This window comes from Gopherus flavomarginatus, chromosome 16 (assembly GCF_025201925.1).
Source record: "Gopherus flavomarginatus isolate rGopFla2 chromosome 16, rGopFla2.mat.asm, whole genome shotgun sequence".
Taxonomy (NCBI): domain Eukaryota; kingdom Metazoa; phylum Chordata; order Testudines; family Testudinidae; genus Gopherus; species Gopherus flavomarginatus.
This window is the reverse complement of record NC_066632.1, coordinates 25,749,703-25,760,244: the sequence shown is the minus strand read 5'-3', so window position 1 is coordinate 25,760,244 and position 10,542 is coordinate 25,749,703. Positions and strand designations below refer to the sequence as shown.

The 10,542-nt window shown below is 59.3% G+C and overlaps 1 non-coding gene across 1 annotated transcript; it reads left to right on the top strand.

Annotated features, from left to right (window-relative positions):
- The first annotated feature begins 887 nt into the window (after positions 1-887).
- TRNAS-CGA (transfer RNA serine (anticodon CGA)) lies at positions 888-969 on the top strand. The gene has a single exon. It is a non-coding gene; the product is annotated as a tRNA-Ser (tRNA).
- The last annotated feature ends 9,573 nt before the right edge of the window (positions 970-10,542 follow it).

Genomic DNA, 10,542 nt, shown 5'->3' with positions numbered 1-10,542 from the left:
GCCGGGGGGGCTATGCGGGGCCCAGGGGAGGCGCTCTGGGGCCGGGGGGGCTATGTGGGGCTCAGGGGAGGGGTTATGGGGCCCGGGGGGGGCTATGTGGGGCTCAGGGGAGGGGTTATGGGGCCCGGGGGGCTATGCGGGGCCCAGGGGAGGGGCTATGGGGCCCGGGGGGGCTATGTGGGGCTCAGGGGAGGGGTTATGGGGCCGGGGGGGGGTTATGTGGGCTCAGGGGAGGCGCTGTGGGCCCGGGGGGGCTATGCGGGGCTCAGGGGAGGGGTTATGGGGCCCAGGGGGGCTATGTGGGGCCCAGGGGAGGGGTTATGGGGCCCGGGGGGCTCTGTGGGGCTCAGGGGAGGGGTTATGGGGCCCGGGGGGGGGCTATGTGGGGCTCAGGGGAGGGGTTATGTGGCCGGGGGGGGTTATGTGGGGCTCAGGGGAGGGGTTATGTGGCCGGGGGGGGCTATGTGGGGCTCAGGGGAGGGGTTATGGGGCCGGGGGGGCTATGTGGGGCCGAGGGGGGGCTCTGTGGGGCTCAGGGGAGGGGTTATGGGGCCCAGGGGGCTCTGTGGGGCTCAGGGGAGGCGCTGTGGGGCCGGGGGGGCTCTGTGGGGCTCAGGGGAGGGGTTATGTGGCCGGGGGGGGCTATGTGGGGCTCAGGGGAGGGGTTATGGGGCCGGGGGGGGCTCTGTGGGGCTCAGGGGAGGCGCTGTGGGGCCGGGGGGGTTATGCGGGGCCCAGGAGGCCCCGGGGGTTATGGGGCCGGCGGGCGCTCAGTGGGGCAGGCCGTGGCCGGGGGGGCGGGGCAGGCCCGTCGGGGGGGCGGGCTGAGTCGCTCCCCCCGCCGGCCCGGCCTGTCTAGGCGGCGCTCGGCGCAGCCCCGGCCGGGTGTCACGGTGGCCGAGTGGTTAAGGCGTTGGACTCGAAATCCAATGGGGTTTCCCCGCACAGGTTCGAATCCTGTTCGTGACGGCGCCGCGTTTTTGTGGGCGGGGGGGCCTGAGCGTTCACCCCCCTTTTAATAAACCCCCTTTCCAGCGGGGAGGGGGCCGGGAGCGACAGCTTTACCCATATGCACCGGCAGCGCTGCAAAGGGGGGCTGGAAACCAGGGGGGGCACATGCCCTGGGGGGGCAGCAGAGTTGTGGGGCACATCTGGATTGGGGGTTGCACAGTTGGGGGGCACGTCTGGATGGGGGTCCCAGAGCAGAGCAGTGATACATCTGGCTGTGCAGGAGTGAGGTGCTCTGGGGTTGCAGAACTGGTCCTGGGGGGGTGCACAGGTGTACTATTTGCTGGGGTGGGGGGCACATGCCATTTTTTGAGGGGGGGCAGTTGCAGAATTGGCTCCAGGGGTGCGGTCACATCTTGATTTGCTGAGTGTCGTGCAGGGGGGCAGGGGATCTCTGAATTTGAAGGGGGGTTGCTAGAATGCTGACTGTGCTTTGCCAGGGGCTGGCAGAGTGTGGGGCTCCCCAGCAGTGGGGAAGCAATCCCCTCTTTGCCAGGGTGGGGGGTACAGCTGGATTTACAGGCGCTTTTCTCTGGGAACCTTCACCCACACCCACCCACTGCGGAGTTGCCAGGCTGCGGGGCTATTTCAGGGCAGGGAAGGGGACCTGCCAACAACCAAAACCCAGCCAGCCCCACTCCTCAGTTTTTCTCCAGATCCTTTCAGTAGAACCCCAGCCCTGCCCCACATCCCCGTGCCTCTGGGTGCCCAGCCAGGGGATATTTGTGCCCCTTGTTCGAGCGGTTACTTTTTGTCTCAGCAGAACCACAGCTACAGACCGCAGCCAGCGGAGAGCTGGCGTGAATCTATAGCTGGAAAGGCCTGAGAACAATTGGGGGGCGGGGAGCAGAGAATTAGGGTTTCTCTGCTGAAGTCAGTTTCCCACAGCACAGCTACACCTGAACGACCATATCCGTGCAAACCATGGGGCTCAAAATGTCGCACCAGTGTAAACAGTGACTCCCACCAAGGCTGTGCACATAGCTGGGGGCTGGGGATCCTCCCCCAGAGCAGCTTGGTTCTCACTCCTGTTATTAAAGAGGGGCTCTGTTCTCCAGTCTCCTCAGCACACGGCAGAGCCTGGGCTGCCCCCCGCCAAACGGGAGCGGGACCCATGGCAGCTTGAGCCGAGCCCACCCTGGCCACTCAGGGCAAACCCAGAACAGATTCAGCCCCGTTTCTATAAAGCGACAATCCCACTTTGCTCCTTGCTCCAGCCCCTGCTTGCAGGCAGCACCACTGGCAGGAGATAAAACAGGCCGGCGGGTTTCATTAGCGCAAATAAAATCCCTTCCTCATCCCCCCCCCCCCAATCATATTGTGAAAATGACTGTGAAAAACGCAGGCTCAGGCAAAGAGCAGCAGGGAGGGTCTGCAAAGGGAGGCCAGGATGCCCTGCCAGTGGGCCACTTCCGCTCCTTTTTAAGCACGTGTGTAAGGACGTGGCTGGCTCGGTGGCTAATCTCTATAAACTTTGTACTTCGTGCTGGGGCGACCGCTGGTTCCTTTTGGCTGACTCTGAGCAGCGTCACACCGTTCCTGGCCCACGCGGAGCCCAAGCAGCGTCGCAAATGCATTCAAAGAAAAGCCCCCCTCCACTTTCTGGCAGGAGGAGGAAGCATTTGAGATCTGCTGTGGCCTACGTTTTAGGTCCATCCCGGGCCTGAGTGGGTCAAGTCATTTTCTGACCTGACCCCAAACCCGCGTTACCCGCAGGAGGGGGCACACAGCCGCCGCTACGCTGACCCCATGGCCAGGAACAGGAGAGCCCAAGTGACCTGAGCTGGTGGTTTTCCCACCCGTGACCCAGACCTGACACTGGTCAGTGGGTCCCGCCGAGTCACAGGGCTCCGGGGAAGGATCCAGCGGGGGGCAGTGCTAGGTAACGAGTTTGTGGATTGCTACCCGGGGCCCATCCCCGATCGGGAGCTGGTTTCTATCTGGCACGGAGCCATCTCCCTCCCCCATTCCGGGGTCTGTGCCAAGGCTGTTCTGGAAGTGCAGCAGGGGAGCAAAACTCAGCTAATGGCAAGAAATTTTGTCTCGTTCCTTGGTTCTCCCCCAGCTGGACCCAGCGATTATCTTTTGTCCTGTGCTTGGAGGGGCGGCACGCTGGGGCCTGGCCTGTCGTTCTGTTGTTTGTCCAGCGCCTAGCGCGGGGGGTCCTGATCCGTGACAGGGACTCCCAGGTGCTACTGAAACACAAATCATTGGGTGTCTTACGGCAGCAGGCGGGAGCCACAGGTGCGGCCCACCACGCCACCGGCCCAGTGCCGTGCCGACACAGAACACAAAGACAACTGGGAAGAAATTGTCCCATTCCAGCCTCGCTGGCAGCCCGGCTGCGGCAGGGTCAGAAACATGAACCTGGAACTCCCGCAGCCCCGTCCTGGCCTTTAGCTCAGCTGCCAGACCGTCCTCCCAGAGCTTGGGGGATCTGGAACGGGAGTCGAGTCTGAACTAGCTGGGCACGCCCACACCCACAAAGCTGCTTCCCGGTCTTGTTTAAAACCTGCTTTGCCAGGCTGCCTAGGAGACCTTGACCGTGGGCAAGCTGCTGACCACAGCTGGCTCAGTGGTTCGCTGTGCTGCCCCAACTGTCCTCGTCCAGTCGACGGCGCTTGTCTGATTAGATCATTAGCCCAATCGAGTACAAGCAGCGTTGGGGGTGTGTGTGTGAATCACACTACTGCAGGGTGGGGATCCTGGCAGGGTTTGACTCTCCCCCCAGTCTCTGCACCACGACCTGATCCCTGGGGTGACAGCTCTGACCCAGTTCAGCGTCATGGGCTGCAGGCCTGCACCTCACCCCACCGTGCCCCTCACCCTGCAGCGCCTGCACCTTGAGCCCAGGGAGAGTCTCCGGGGAGCTGCGGAGGATTGCATGGTTTATTCCCCCCAGCAGGGGGCAGCCAATGCATTAGAGTATAAGGACACAAGGGACACCACCGTCACCCCCCCTGTATTTTATTTGTGGGTGGCTCATAGAGCCCCCCTGAACAGGGACTGAGGAAAAGCAGGGGCTGGGCCAAGGTGGTGGCTGGGGGCTGGTTGTTGGGGTAGGGGGAGAAAATCTTCCCATCTTGGAGTCTGTGGTCTGGGCACAGACCCCTCGCTGCCTGCCCGCGGTGGCAGGGCGCAGGGCTGGGGGGTGGCTCTCAGCAGCCCAGGGAGTCAGAAGCCCGAGCTGCTCTCTGGGCTCCTAGCATAAGCACAGGCTCATCCCCCCCCCCCCCCAATCCCGGACAAATTCAAACCGAGGAAAATAAAGCCGAGTCCAAGCTAGGAGCAAGTTGGTGCCCGTGTCCAGGGAGATTCTCTCTCGTGTAGCCCAGTCTTGCAGCCATCCAGCGTCCGGTGCGGCCTCACACCTTTGAGACTCGGAGGATTTCCCTGCTTGGCCCCGGCTCCTCCTGGGGGGTTGGCAGCCTGCTGGGGGGCAGGCTGGCAGCTGTCTGAGGCCAGGTGAGCTGGCAGTCAGGTAGGTACTGCAGCAGCACGTGCAAGCTCCAAGAAGGGATTGGGGCCCCTGTTGCTTAATTTGTAATGAAAGAGCAGACAGAGCTCAAGGATTATTTTTTTGCATCCATAACGGATGCAGCCAGGCCCAGAGGGCTCGGAACTGCCAGGCCCAGAAGGGACAGGGCACAAATTAAGCACTGCCCCCACCCCCCATAACAAAGCCAGGCCCTATGCCCAGGAGCCAACAGCCTGTGATGAGACACAAGAGGTGGATTTAGCTGTGAGGCACGTGGCAATTAGCACTCCCTGCCCCCCAGCCCCATGAGCAGACAGCAAAGGGGGGGGTGGGATGGGGATACAAGCTGCTGCATCTCCCCTGCCCCCAGCAGCATCACAACAATGGCTAGAAGCCCCAACAGCCATCGGAGGTGCAGGGTTCTGTACGTACCACTGATCATGCCCCTGCCCCAGGCCACTTGCCAGATACAGCAGCCAGACCCCAGGGTGGGAGGGGAAACAGAGGCACAGAAAGCAGCAGCAAGGTGCCCAGGGTCACAGAGGAGCTGCAGAACCAGATCTCTTGAAGCTGGAATAGGCCTCACCTTTCCTCCTCTGGAGCTAGAAGATGGGAAGTAAACGCACCCGCTCTCCCCGGTGCACCCTGCCAGGCCCGGCGGCTCATTAGCAGAGCAGAGATCAAAAGGAGGAGAACGTGGACACCCACGGGCAGTGCAAGAAGGGGGAGCCACGGGGGACACTGTAACCGTGAAATGCCAGCAACTCTCCCCAAAGCACATGGTGACCCGCTGGCCTGGCTGGCTGTCAATCCCACCAACGAGTATCTCTTCCAGCGACAGAATCAGCTCCTTGTGCCCTGGGCAAAGCCCATGTTCGCACCTTCCCCGCATGCCCAGCCTCAGGCAGGACGCATCGAGCCCAGGCTGCACATGCGTCATGGAGACATGGGTTAGATCTGGGTCGGTAAGAACGGGTCTGTCAGTTTCCGAGCATCCAGGACCTGCCCCCAAACCAGCTCACACAGCAGCAAAGCGAGAGAAACGCTGCTTGAGAAAGTAGCAGGGTGATTTCCAGTGGGGTTTGAGGCCTGATATTGACAAAGTTTTTTGAACCTCATTCAATCATTGGGTCTTGACCCCTCCCTGCCGTAAGTTCCCAGCAAATGTAAGCGTTGTTTTTTAATTGATTGAAGACCCAGAATTTTGTGCCACTGAAAATTTAAAATCGATAAATAAAGAGCTAAAATCGTCAATATTATCCCTCAAAATGATAAAGCAAATTCTGGCAGGCAAGGGGCAGTAGACGGGGGTGTGTTTGGACTATAGGCTCTTGCCTGCCCTGCCCTGCGGGCATTTGCCAGGTGGGTCCTAGCCCACCCTGGAGGGGAGAGACAGAACAAGCTGCTGCGTTTCCTGGGAGGGGCTGGGCGCGTCCCCTCCTGTAAGCAGAGGCCAGGTTGTTCCTTTCCTGCGCAGTGTCGCTGGGGAGAAGGGACCTTCGAGGCGATGGCAGAGAAAACGCAGCTAAGCGGAGGTGGCACCTGACCCCTCGCCACTCCCACTCGTTCGCTGGCCCGTGACACTTCACCAAGAATCTGTGACCCTGGCTAAGATCCCACCGTCCTCTGACGCTGAACCTGAACCCGGCCTGATGGTCATTGCTCCAGCACACCGGTGCCCAGTTGTGGGCCAGGCCTCCCGCGGACCAAGCTCTGTCCAAACACATCCTGCCCCTGGATTGCGGTGGTGCTAGGCACTGCTTAACCAGCGGCCGTGCTCCCCCCCAGCACAGGGGCAGTTTGAAGAGGGCAGGGGAAGGACGGTTAAGGGACGGGGGCTTGGGAGATTCAAGAAGAACCCGCTGCCCCAGGGTGAGCATTTAATGAGGTTCCCCCTCTCGCAAAACGCTCCAGGGGCCAAACGAGGGAAGGAGGCGGCGGTGGCCTTTCTGTTGCCACAAAGCACCGGAGGAGGGTGCAGCAAGCAGAACCCAGCTTAACGGCAGGAGCCTGAAGAGCGTCTGGCCTTTCCCCAGCTGCACGGGGTGGGTGGAAGGAAACGGAGGAACTAGACGCTGCCAGCCTGGTGCCTGGAAGAGCCGCAGGCTGTTTGAACAAGCTCCGAACCTGTCACATCATCCTTCTGTCACTGGCCAGCCGGCAGCCTTGGGAACCAGCATGAACCAGAGCTGGTCCCCATGGTGGGCACCCCGCCCAGCAGCTGGAATAGAGCCAGGACCACAGAGGTGAAGAGAGCAGACAGTGGAGTGGGGCCAACCTCTGCTCTCCTCCCCCCCGAGCATGCAGCGGCCCCAGGGGAGCGTATGCACGACTACGGCGCTGGTCCCCGGGGTTCTTCCACAAGGCTGCTTCCTGGCCACGGGCCGGCCTGCTGCCGTGAGCAGTAAGCAATAGTGGTTGCAGGCACTTTACTGGTTTGCCAGATTCTCCCTGTCCAGAGGGTAACGAAGATGCCGACGACAGCAGCAGGCCTCTGCTTACAAAATAAAATCACCCGGAGAACATCAAGGAGCAATTCCAACATCTTGGACACAGATTCCACCACACAACGGCCTGGGAAGGAACCAGGGTCCCAGAGGCTGCAACACGGGGGGTGGGGCTGAAGGGAGTTTGTGACACACACACACGCATGCACGCACACACACCCCTTTTGGGGGTAGGAAGCCTGGAACAGCTCCTGGTTTCTATTCTGGCTGTTTGCCCCCAAGCCTCTGCAGCCTGCAGGGAGCCCCTCAGACTATTTCAAAACGCTGCTTTTGCCAACACCTGTTGGACTCAGAGACCCATCAAACGCTTGGAGAAAGAGTCACCCCCTCTCACCCCCTGAGAAAGGGCTCCCAAATCCACATCCAGCAAACCATCCATCAGAGCCAGGCACTCGGCCTTCCTGAGACTTGTGGCTTAGGAAGAATCAGGAGAATTCACACACCCACTTTCCTAAAGTATAAGCAAAAGATCCAGTCCCACCCGGTCATGGCCCCGTACCCCTCCTCCCACACTCTAGGACACTCCTGCTGCTAACTTTGCAATGGCTCCAGCAGTGCAGCCTCCAACCTGGGCTGGGTCTGGGATAAGTGCTGGCCGCCAGGGGCTCCTGCTGGAACAGAGCCCTGCAAAGCAGATCTTTCCTCCCCGCTGTTACCTCTTTCACGGCCTGCAAGAATGGGGACATTTCAAATATCCGTACTGGCCTCTGAATTAGCAGTGCTGGGCTGATTGGGGGTAATTCCACCTCAGAGCCGTTGTTTCAGGCTCTCTGCAAACCCAGGCAGCGATTGGTGGCACTTCCAGTCAGCGGCTCAAAGTTCTCTTGGCAAACATCTACGGACCTTTTTTTTTTTTTTTTTTTTTTTTTTAAGTGGTCAGAGTGAACAACTAAGTTGTGTCTCCCCCCCTCCCCCCGGATTTAACCTGTTCCGGTCCACTGGTGGAGGTGCACCCCCCCCTCCGGGAAATGCTAGGAATGGGTAAAGGCAGCAGAGCCACTTCTCTCCAAAAACAAAGATTGGCAGCTAACATGCCAAGCCAGAGCCGAGAGAAGCCCGGCGCAGAAGACCCCAGGGTGTGCAGCAGCCATGTCACCCCTGGAGCCAGAGCCCAAACCCGGGGCAGGAAAGCCGAGGCGACTGTTCCCTGGTGAAGCAGACAGATTACAGAGAAGCCATTTTCGTGATTAACACGAGCTGCGGTGTGGCAGGACCGGGGACCACGTGAGCACAACAGTCTGATGTTCTTCCCCTAATACGCTCGCCTCTACCCCCCCGAAACGCTGTGTGCTGGCACAACGTGTGGTGGGGATGGGCCACTTCTTGAGGAGTCCATCATAATTTCGAGCCATCGGCCAGCTTGCCCCAGCCCCTTCCACACAGCGTTAGCCTCCCAGCTCATCTGACAGAAACCATCCAGGGCTTTGCGAGCTTCTGAAGTGGCCTGGTTGGATCAGCAGAAGAATTTTGGTTGGCAAAGCCCAGCCTAGCTGTCCCCGCATCAGCTTCCTGCAAAACCCCAACGAAACGCCAGGCTCGTCAAGCGCTCAGGCTGGCGTCGGCTGGAACACAACCCTGCCAGCAACCCAGAGTCAGTGCCAACTCAGCCTTGATCACCTTTACCATTTCCGTGGCAGTCTCCATGCACGTGCTGGCTGGGCCCACCCTGTTAAGCTCCCCCCGCACCCCAGGGTCTTTTCTGGGATTTCTTTGTGCAGCAGGATAACCCTGTCCACTGGTTCTCCTGCTGGGAGAGCTCCAGCTGCAGTGCACAGCACTTAATGGTTTCTAGTCAGCACCCGAACAAGGGACTTGGCACAGAGAACTAGCTATGAGGCTCATTGATGTGGGCCATTTCCAGGGGTAGAAGCCTATAGAGGGTATATAGCGAGGTGCGAGCTGCAGGCAGCGGAAAGGAAAGGTCACGGAAAAGCAGACGCAGTTTTTGCAGCGTTCCCATGCAGGAGAGCGCGCCCGGGGATTGGAATGAAGGGTTGGAGAGTCAAGAAAAGGCAGTTTATTAGTGCAGTCAACACAATGAAACAGCGCACACAAGACACAACCAGCAACTTTTATGGACCAGCAAAGACACCATTGCAAGTCTAGTCTGATTTCCGAGCACCCGGGTCCTCCAGTGGAAAGGAGACGGAGGCCATCTCTGGAAGCGAAGGCCCAGTGGGGGCAGGGGAATCAGTTTTGTTTTGTTTTTTAAAAAGTCCAGCTAGACAGATGCAGTTACCAGGTTGGATTTAGCAGCTTTTTCTAATTCCTGAGCATAAGGGTCTGGGTTGGACAGAGTTCCCACCCAGTAATTCCCCTAACACACACCTCATGGAGACATGAATTCAAATACAACCCGCTCCGTACCTCTAACTGATCTGACTTCTGAAGAACGCGCCAGGTGCTTGTAAGGTAGGATACGAGACACACGGAAAACTATGGAGTTACCCAACAAAGAGCTTCTACACCTGCAGGGGGAAAGCCAGGCCATGCCCTGAAACAGAACCAGCTGGATTTCCTCAAGAAATAATGCGGCATTAAAACAAAAACAAACCAACCCACACCAGCCAATGTGCCAGTTGAAAGAGGAAAAAAAGTGAGAGAAGGACCTTAAACCCCTGCCCCCGGCGGGCCGGGTGGTAGAGGTAAATGCCAAATGGAAATCCTGCAGCAGTTTACAGAGCCTCTGAGGCGGACACAAAGGCTTCCCTGGATGCCTAGCGAACAGCAGAGGGAAATCGGGGACAGCGTGTAACAAAACCCGCCGCCGGGTTCTCACGCAGCGTCTCCCTGGGAGCCCTGCCGTGGTGGAGCGCCAGGACCAGAAGAAAAGGGGACAGGCCCTTTGTGACATGCAGCTGGGCGAGGGGCGTCCTGCTCCGCTCAGAGCGCCAGGAAGCACGTCCAGCTCCCTCCACGTGCCTCAACCACCGTCTGCAGTCTGGGCCGATGCAATCGGACTCAGCCCCTGGAAGCAGCTCTCTCTAGTGTCAGACAGCTGGGCAGAACTAGGCCAATCAGTGTGAGGCATGATGGGAAATGTAGTTCTTACAGAGCCTACATCTGGGCAGCCTCCCATGGGCCACAGGGTTCACCCACTGGACAGATGTTGCCCCTGAAGATGGTCTCCAAGAACCCCCTCTTTTGCAGGGCTGCTCTGCCAGCTGGGGCAGGGCTGCTGCAGATGGCAGGGGCAGAGGGGTGGGTGTCATACTGAGATCAGACTCCTTTCCATCGGTGGAGGCAGCTCCGCTACTGACCGACAGAGAGTGGGAACCCAGGAGAGCTGCTTGTTTGTGGAGCTGTTACTGGGAATTCAAACTCTTACCCCACCAACTATCTGCAGCTTCCGGCTAGCAGCTGGGGAGGGCTCATGCTGTCCAGAGGACCAAGGAGATGCGAGCAGTCTCTGAAGGGATGGTAGTGTCAAGGTCTGGATTAAAGCAATCAGAACCTCTTATTTATTGACAATTCACTCCCTGTCCCACACGCAGCCACCTTGGGCACAAAACAACGAGCTGAAGAGAAAACAAAGTCTCCAGGCAGGAC